Source organism: Rhea americana, unplaced genomic scaffold, assembly GCF_003343005.1.
Source record: "Rhea americana isolate MKP2758 unplaced genomic scaffold, rheAme1 scaffold_173, whole genome shotgun sequence".
NCBI classification, from domain to species: Eukaryota; Metazoa; Chordata; class Aves; order Rheiformes; family Rheidae; genus Rhea; species Rhea americana.
The window spans coordinates 157,621-166,527 of NW_028185850.1; the positions used below are offsets into that span (position 1 = coordinate 157,621).

Genomic DNA, 8,907 nt, shown 5'->3' on the forward strand with positions numbered 1-8,907 from the left:
CAGTGATGGAAGAAGTGGCTCCCAATGAATGCAGCTGCCACGGGCTGAGAGCATTTTACTGCTCTGCCTCCACCCAAAACATAACCATTACTACAGGGCAGGTGCCCACAGATCCACAAATGGTTACAATCACAAACAGCTTTCATAGACCCCATGAATTCAAATTTAACATTACTTCATCCTCAAACAGTTTAACATCCAAAAGGCAGAGCGCCAAAGGATGGGAAGTCTACATCTTTCTTGTTAAATGTTCGTTCTTTTAACATTGACAYGTCCCCACTGACGTAGGAAGGCAGCATTCTGCATTGTCCCCTCCACCAGACCTTATGCCATTGCACTGGATGGCGACTCTTCCTGAGTTTGACTGAACTGGACAATTAAATAGAAGAACCAAATGTACATCTTCTAATGCCCCCTGCTTTGGACGTAAGAGATCCCCTAYTGATGGGAGGTCCTTTAGAAACAAAAGTATGGTACAAAATATGCAGAGGCAATTCAGTCAGACAAAGAGCACAGTTTGTTTAACCAGCCAGCCAAAGTATGTTACAGATGCACTTATGTCAGTTGTTTTCTGAGATAATATTCGGAGAAAATTGCTTTGCTGCAATGATGTGCAGATCCATGATGTAAAGTGTCAACTTTCAATATTCTCAAATAATAAATCTTTAATCTTACCACTCAATTGTGGTCAAAAATCTCTTGAGTCAGCCTGTGAGACACGTTGACATTTCTAGTGGTAACCTGATACCAGAATATTGAGTACTTCGTACTGTGATAAACATCATATTGTTTTTTTTTTTAAAAAAAAATCTTGCACTTCAGTCCATTGCCAGCCTATCACCCTTGGTAATAACTTTTGTCTATTTTACATCTCAGTGGACAGTCTGGGGATAAATGTACCAAATAATTTAACTTTGCAAGAACATGCTGCAATTTTGCTCATAAGACCGAACATTTTTTAACACAACTACTTTTTACAGCCACTGATTTAGCGCTATCAAATATCATCATTTCTCTCAGGTATAGCAATCCTTGTTTTTGGAACAGACATTCTTCTTGTTTACGTCAAGCCCTTTCGAACAGCTCCTAAATCATAACTCTCTGCAGTCAATCCCTAAATCAACACAACATGTGAGATTCTGGTCCTAAGTACCCTGGTGATAATTTGGGTACTAGATGTGATGGAACTGCTCCTGATTTGCACCTGTGAAAGGCAGAGCAGTTTCTGTATTACTTTGAACATGAACAACAGAAAAATGCTGCTGCTCCAGTGGGGAAAAAACTGCTTTCCTTTGAAATAATGGCTTTTTTACCCTATCAAAAGCTTTGTGTGCAGAACTTACCARAGAAAATGAAAAATAAAGGCATTTTAAAACTTAGTAAAAGCAACAAACAGAAAGGTAAGTCAGATATTAGTTTAGCATGTAATTCAATCTGTTTAGCCTGGAGAAGAGAAGAGAAGACTTAGASAAGAACTTTTCAACGTATATAAGTATCTGAAAGGAGAGTGCAGAGAGGATGGGGTCAGACTCTTCTCAGTGATGCCCAGTGACAGATTGAAAGTCAACAGGTGCAAACCAAAACATAGGAAATCTCAGTTGAACACAAGAAGTGTTCTTTACTGCAAAGGTGACCAGAGAGGTTTTGGCATCTCTACCATTAGAGATATTCAAAAGCCATATGCACATGGTCCTGGGCAGCCTGCTCTGGGTGACTCTGCTTGAGCAAGAGGGTTGGACTAGATGATCTCTAAAAGTCCTTTCCATCTCAACCATTCTGTGATTCTCTAATTATGTATTATTCTCCTTTTTGTCTTACGCTCAAAGTCCTGATTCATCCCATTCATTTTTCTCTCTGATTTTTGTCACCAGCACTGAGTTCAGAATACAGCATGTACTAACCCCGATATACTATTCCTAAGCACTAGTGCAAGCAGTAGTTCCCAAAAGGGCACATAAAATGTACACATCCTTGTATTCACTGTATCCAGATGACTTTGCCAAAATGCAGCAGACCATCCAATTTGCTAAAATCCTGTGTACGTCTGCCATATTTCATGTCTTGAAGGTAAATGATAATGCTCCCTAGCAAATCTGTTCACTCAGCTCTTTGGGATTCCAGCCAGGGTAAAATAACTTTTCCTTCATTCTCTTCCTCTCTTATTTGGAGTTTCAAAAAAAATGATTCACATATTAGGCTCATACATTTTCTGGATCATTTCTATTTTCACCAGCCTATCTCCACCAACTTTTCTGGAAATGGGCACTGCAGGTTGTCAATTATGATCTGCCCAATTTAGTCAATTAAATTTTGCAATTCCTTAAAGGATGTATCAATTTATGGCACTCAAAACTCCCTTTTCCATCTTTTTGGGGTAGTATATTACGAGTTGATAGGCATCAGTGGTCAACATTCATCAAGCTGAGATACTAGTTAGTGACTGCTTGGCAACACTGTTCAGTAGCTCATTCACTTTCTGCTTTTATATTTGTACAAAGTACACATTCCTTCAATCATTCTTCAGTTTATCTGTTGTAAAAAGCCCTCTATTGGCACTAGAATCTCATCTTCACTGGGAAATGGCAGATGGAATTTAATAATGAAGGTTACTGTAGCAATCACACAATTCCCCAAGGCCGCATACTCCAGAGTGCTCATCCTCATGTAAGCAACAACCTCTTGAGTACTCCATAGATTGACCACCACCACAAGATTCGTATTGCACCATTAATTCCAGCTCCAGCCTGTCTGAGGACTCAGTTTCAGTTTATGTTTGTATTCTGGTCTGTGAAGCAAYGTGGCCAGGGAAGAGACACATGTCTTGTTCAGCTGTTCTAGCTATGGAGGAAGAGCATATCAAGAGCCAGGCAGAACAAGCAGTAGCTGAAAGCAGTCTGCATTGGCCATGGTTAGAACAGCTTGCATTGCTTAATTGATGTCCTGACATACAAAATGTGAAAGTTAATTAAAATAGTGGTACTTTCATTACAGGGAATTTTTTTTTCCCAGATCTTACGCACTAATATTATGAGCATATAACAATTAGCAGTCCCAAATGTTTACATGATCTAAAAGCATTGGTTGAAACACCAGTTTCTCCTAAGGGAGTATATACTTTGACAGAGTGCAAAGTATAACTTACACCGAAAAAGAGTATGACATAGCAGATCAGGATCTTGTGGCGAAGTTCTGTAAAACTTAACAGAAAGGTGGGTTTTTTTTCAGTTCTGCTGAAGCGGTCTTTCAAATCAGGAGTGCTGAATAAAACAGAGCTATCTATACTTGCTACAGGGAAGTTAATCATCCTATAGAATTCCATACAGAAGGTATAAACGTTCAATTTATTCTGGTTATTCAAATAACCTGCAGAGAAGCTATAATTTTAGAAGTGATTTAATAGGTGATTATGATGGGAAAGGTATTAACAAAGGAAAAATTAAGAGAAAATATCAGGAAAAAACTTCCAGATGGTGAGATGTGCTAGTCTCTGGAATAGCTTCCCAAAGGATGCATTGTCTGGGACGTTTAAAAATAGACTCCACAAAATATAAGCAAGCGTAAAATAGGCAATGATCTTGCAATGACAGTCCGAACTACTATTTTCAGTCTTTTCCTTCTTTAAAATTTATTCTTACAGTTTAGAGTATATCATTTTCTTCACCCTGTTTAGGGTCTGTCTTGTTCAAATACAGTCAAGCAACACAGTACAGTGGCCTGGCTTCATCATCAGATTAGTCACTTCTAATGTTAAATTCATGTTTGGCAACAGCCTCAGTGCCAAAATCCTACAGCTGGAATTAAACATTTGTACCTGCTACACTTGAGCAGAGACAGGTATCTAGAATATTCACTCTCTATTAGCATGGCAAGTCATATGGAAAAAATACAAGAGCCTTTACAACATTGATGTTTCACACTTTTTAGACAAGTGATTTTCCCTTTGAAACAAAGAAGATAACAGTTAATGAGGAAGAGGCAAGGAAGCAATGGGTAGCAAGAATGCAGATGTAGCACAGGTTCTATAAGGAATAAGGTGGAGCAAAAAAATGAGGAACAGTATGTTTGCTTATTTGTTTTCCATGAGAACAAAAACATGTCATTTTTATCTACTGAAAAATTTACAAGGAATTTTGTTATCAGCAAAATTAGATTCTATAATAATCATAAAGGTGATCTCRAAAAGCAGAACAAAATTGGAGAGGGGGAAATGTTAGCTCTTTGACTGACACCTGACCTAAAACTTGATGCCTTAGACAATGATTTATGATATCTATTTGATAAATGATTAGATGATATGAAAATTAACCTCACTCTTTAAATTTATGACATACTGTAAGGAAGCAATAAGGTCACTAATGGACCATTTGCCGTTCAAAATGTGACACTGTTTTGTTGTTGTAGGACCTGCGAATGAATATAGTTTCAAGATGTTTAAACGTTATCTAAATTAATCTTCAGAAAGAATACAGAAATTTAGTAGTTTGGTTTTCAAATACTCTGGTAACTAATCAAAACAAAAAAGCTTGTGGTGATGCAGATGCTTTCATACAGGGATGCCATCAGTTGGATCCTTTGAATGGATTTTGCTGTCAGCCTGAACAAAATTATGGAATAACTACTTTGTAATGAGCTGGCTATTCATCCATTTAGTGAAATTTAATTCTTCCTGTATGAATTGGCAATGGAGAATTGAGCTAGATATTCATCCTACTAAAATGGGAGAAAAATTGGCCATCTCACAAGCTGCTTGGCTTTCAAACTAGACTGCCTAAGCAGTCCCAGAGCACCTACAGAGTGTGCCTGAATAAAACGAGGTTGTTGCTAAACATACAGTATTTAAAAAAATCAAAACAGAAATATTTCTCTATGAATTATCTAAAATTTAAAAATGCAAAACAGACATATGTTCACTGCTCTTCATTGCCAGTTTCCAGAATTCTTAAATCTACATGACATCAGTTGAGGTAATTGGGCTTGATTCTCTTCTACACCTGAGAGATGGAAGAGGTGCTGGGTAATTGGTTCTTACTCTCTGAATTTTGGAGCCAGCCATACCCACCAATGGAGTCTGAACCACTTCCACGCAGTTTCAACTCGTCCGGGTGGTTTTCAGCCTTTAAGGGTTCTTGCCCCAGTCCAGTGTGGCTTGGATATCTCTCTGCAAGAGGATCATTGGGCTCAGGATTTGGAACCTGTGAGCTTGCTCTTGTGCAGAAATCCTTCTCTAAAGCAGATCTTTCTCCCAGCCATCTACACTCTCTCTACCATGCAAGTAGATATTTCAGCCTATTCTGTTTCCAGTGCAGTACATGTGAGGCTGCATTTGAGCACAAAAGAAAAACTCCACTTGGTTCTGCCACTCCACCCAACTCATACCTCCTTGGGAGGATGCATTCGTAGCAACACACATTGATTATCAGGTCAAATGTATCGCATTTAAAATACAGAATTATTTATCAGACAATCTGTGGGTACCTTAGAGACCTCTTATTTTTTTGTGTGTGTCAGTAGCAAATGGGATTTGTTGCCACATTAGAGGGAGCAGTGCCACTGTTAAGACACTGAGCAACTGGGTGAAAGCATGTTCTAGCTGAAAAGCCATTCATCAAAGCAAACCAGTCTGTTCCTTGCTCCAGCACAGGCTGGCTATGCAGACCTACCAAGGCATGCAATAAAACTTATCACCCAGCTCTGGTCATTCTCATAAGATTGCTTGAATTAAATTAGGGGGAGTGGAGGGAATCTCTCATTCTAGAGTGGCAGCACAGTCTATGTATGGCAACCAGTCTGGAGGAATTTATTTATTTTTTTTTTTTTTTCCAAACTGGGTGTGCTTGGACAATTCTGAGTAAAACATACTGTTGTTTACAGCTGCTAAGGTGCTACCAAGAGAGCCTATTTTGCAAGGTCACATTCTGTTTCAATCCAGCATAGGAATGAGCAGCTAAAACTGAACATTAAATGTCACAACCTCTGTGGAAACCTCGATGCAGTTAAAAAAAAAAATCAATATGCCTCAGTTCTCAACAGAAAAAAATTATCATGCAAGGGAAGCACTCAAAGAGTTTGCTTGTGTGACATTGAACACACACAAAATGCTGCTTGAGTGAGAAAGGGTGGCTATCAGAAATCTGTGTACACAGGAGAGACTGAATTATACTGCATTTCCTAGCCTTTCTGATCAAGCTAGTCAGTTTAACAGCTAGTCAAGCTGTTAACAGCTAAAATTCTGGCAAGGATTAATGCTGCTTTAGGACTAAAGGCTTTAGCCTTGCTCTTGCTGAAATCAGCACCGTCAATTCTCACCCTTACTGCCAGGGCCTGCAGAAAAGGCAGCTGGGCTAATATCATAGGCAAGTCTGGCTGTGAACAGGGACAGCTATCGAGCCTGTTTGGCCCTGCTCCTGGGTGCGTAAGCGAAGGCCAAGCAGGGATGGGGTTTGTTATATGGATCCTCCCATTCGTTTTTTGTCACAGTTACAAGGTGAGCAGTGCCTTTAGACCTCATGGCAGCAGGAGTGAACCTCTTAAAGTCCTTATCACCCAGAACAAATATTATAGCTCACCTGCTCCTAAATAGTCTGAGTCTTTGACTCCCCCATTTTCCACTCACAATTAAACATGGTTGTATCTGTCACTTTCAGTGTTTTTCCATTTGGGAGACCAGTTTTGATTGCAGTGACCCCCAAAAGAAACTTCTCCAATAAGTGTGGTAATTATTAACCCAATAGAGCAGTTAGAACGATATTTAGCAGAAATATTTTTTGTACATGTTGCCTTCCCTATATTTAACCTCTGACTTCCAGTTTAAGCTGGTTCGCTTTATCCATCCTCTGACAAGTGCCAGACTAGGTAAGGTTACTTCATTCCTACAGATAAYGTTACCCCAACTGGCATTTCTTTACTTTCCTCTAAATCACAGGTTGCCTTTTTCGCCATACCTGGGCTTTGATTCTTTTACATTCCTCYTCAAACATCCCTGGAGGCTGAGAGCCTCCACACGAACCTCACCAGGCTGGTTTATACTTTTCTCTGGAGAGAGACTGTTCAAACATAGTTTCTAGGATTTACCTCCGAGCTAATTTCTGCTCTGGAAAGCAATAACCGCAACCTTACGGACCTCTAGGTATAGTTAGATATGCAACATTTGTGGGAAAGTATGTGGACGTAATTGGGTGTAGGCAAGACAAGTAGTTACCTAAGACAGACAAATGCCAAAGCCAGAGCAGCTGCTAATGCTTACAAGAGAGAAGCTGGATGCTGGGGAGAGCAACCTGTCCTTTGAGGGGATGATCCCTCCAGGAGCAGCAGTGGCCGTCTTTGCTCTGTTCATGCCTCAGGAGAGGGGGATCTTCCAGCTCCTTCCCCTATCCCAGGGCAAGAACAGTCCAGCCACTGCTAGCTCTCATCTTCTGATCCTTAGAGTAGGAAAACTCAGTTCTGCCTGTCAAGCCAGGCTTGGATAACCGGCACATACTTCAATAGAAAGCATCGAAGACTAGCATCAAAGTCTAGCAGTGGTCAAGGCTGCAGCAACAGAAAGTTTGTAAAAATCTCCCCCATGCAAGCGCGGGGCATTGCCAACAGCCCAGCTTAAGCCTGGAGAGGTGCCACTTACTTCCAGGTACCTCAGGCTCAAACATCTAAATTAATTTTTTCTGAAAAGTACTTCAAATCAGAACATGCACTAATCTCCTAAGAAGAATCCTTAGCAAACAGCCACTTCCTTGTTTTGTTTTGGTTTAGGTAATGACTGCACAACTCACTTTTGCTAGACCTTTAGGCAAATGCCTAGATAAGAGCACATATTAAAAAAAATAACCAGCAGCACAGATAATCACTGCTTAGGTTTGCTTGAGTTTGCATACCTGAAGAGAATTTATAAACTCACATTACTTACAGATTTTCAAGAGAAGCCTTTTTCACAAGGGCATGTGAAACAGAAACACTGATCTGCCAGTGCCCAAGAATGACTGGCATCAGGCCTAACTCATTATTTTATCAAGGATCTGGCAGTCAATCAATAGGAAATTATCTGTACTGTATTGACATAAATCATAATTGGTTTCCCTTGAATGCCATGCCAGATCCTTAATGGAATAAGTTACTGCATGCTCTATGCCAATTTTCTTTCTTTATCAGTTCACTTCAAATCCTTCTTTGAATCCAGTCAAACAGTAGTATCCTCAACAGAATAATCTCTTGGGAACTCAAGAATTTCCATACCTAGCCCAGCATCCTGCATCTAACAACCAATAACACCTGAAGTCTCAGAAGTCAGGGAAGTGAGAAACAAAACGCATCTATTCAATCATGCACTGTGATTGTTGGAAACAGGAATTTAAGCGATTTTTTTTTACTTCTTCTCTAAACAGGAAATCTGGCTTTCTCTCTCTTCCCCTTTCTGCAGTTTGTATATAGCATCTGGATTCAAGGGTTTATCAACACAGCATCACACATCCACAAAGTACAGCCTACAGATGGATTTCTTGCTGAATACAACCTTTTTCTTAGAACCTGAACAAGCAGCACTGCAAAGCAGCTGCTGAGTTTTCATTTGTCCTCTCTCACCTTACAGTTTCTTCCACGGGTGTGAGACTTACTGAAGGTCACGGTATCAGCCTGACTTTCCCAGTGTTGCTAATTGCATGCTGCTCCGCTCAGCTGACCAAGCATCTAACGAGCCCTAGCATAGCATTAAGCCAGCTTTGCTGTGAAGGACTGCCACCATGCTTGCAATCAGCTGAAAGATGGCATTTTCTCAAAGCCCTGCTAATGCCAACAGACTTTCTTCCAAGTCTTGCAGTTCATGTGATGACCAGCACAGAATGGGGCTGACATCAACTTCTTTTTTTTTTTTTTTTTTTTTTTTTTTTTTTTTTTTTTTTTTTTTTTTTTTTTTTTTTT

At 39.8% G+C, this 8,907-nt stretch overlaps 1 protein-coding gene across 4 annotated transcripts in view; it reads right to left on the minus strand.

Moving 5' to 3' along the window:
* Positions 1–8,907, minus strand: part of LOC146597967 (uncharacterized) — a 66,323-nt gene that overhangs the window by 17,440 nt on the left and 39,976 nt on the right. The window lies entirely within an intron of this gene.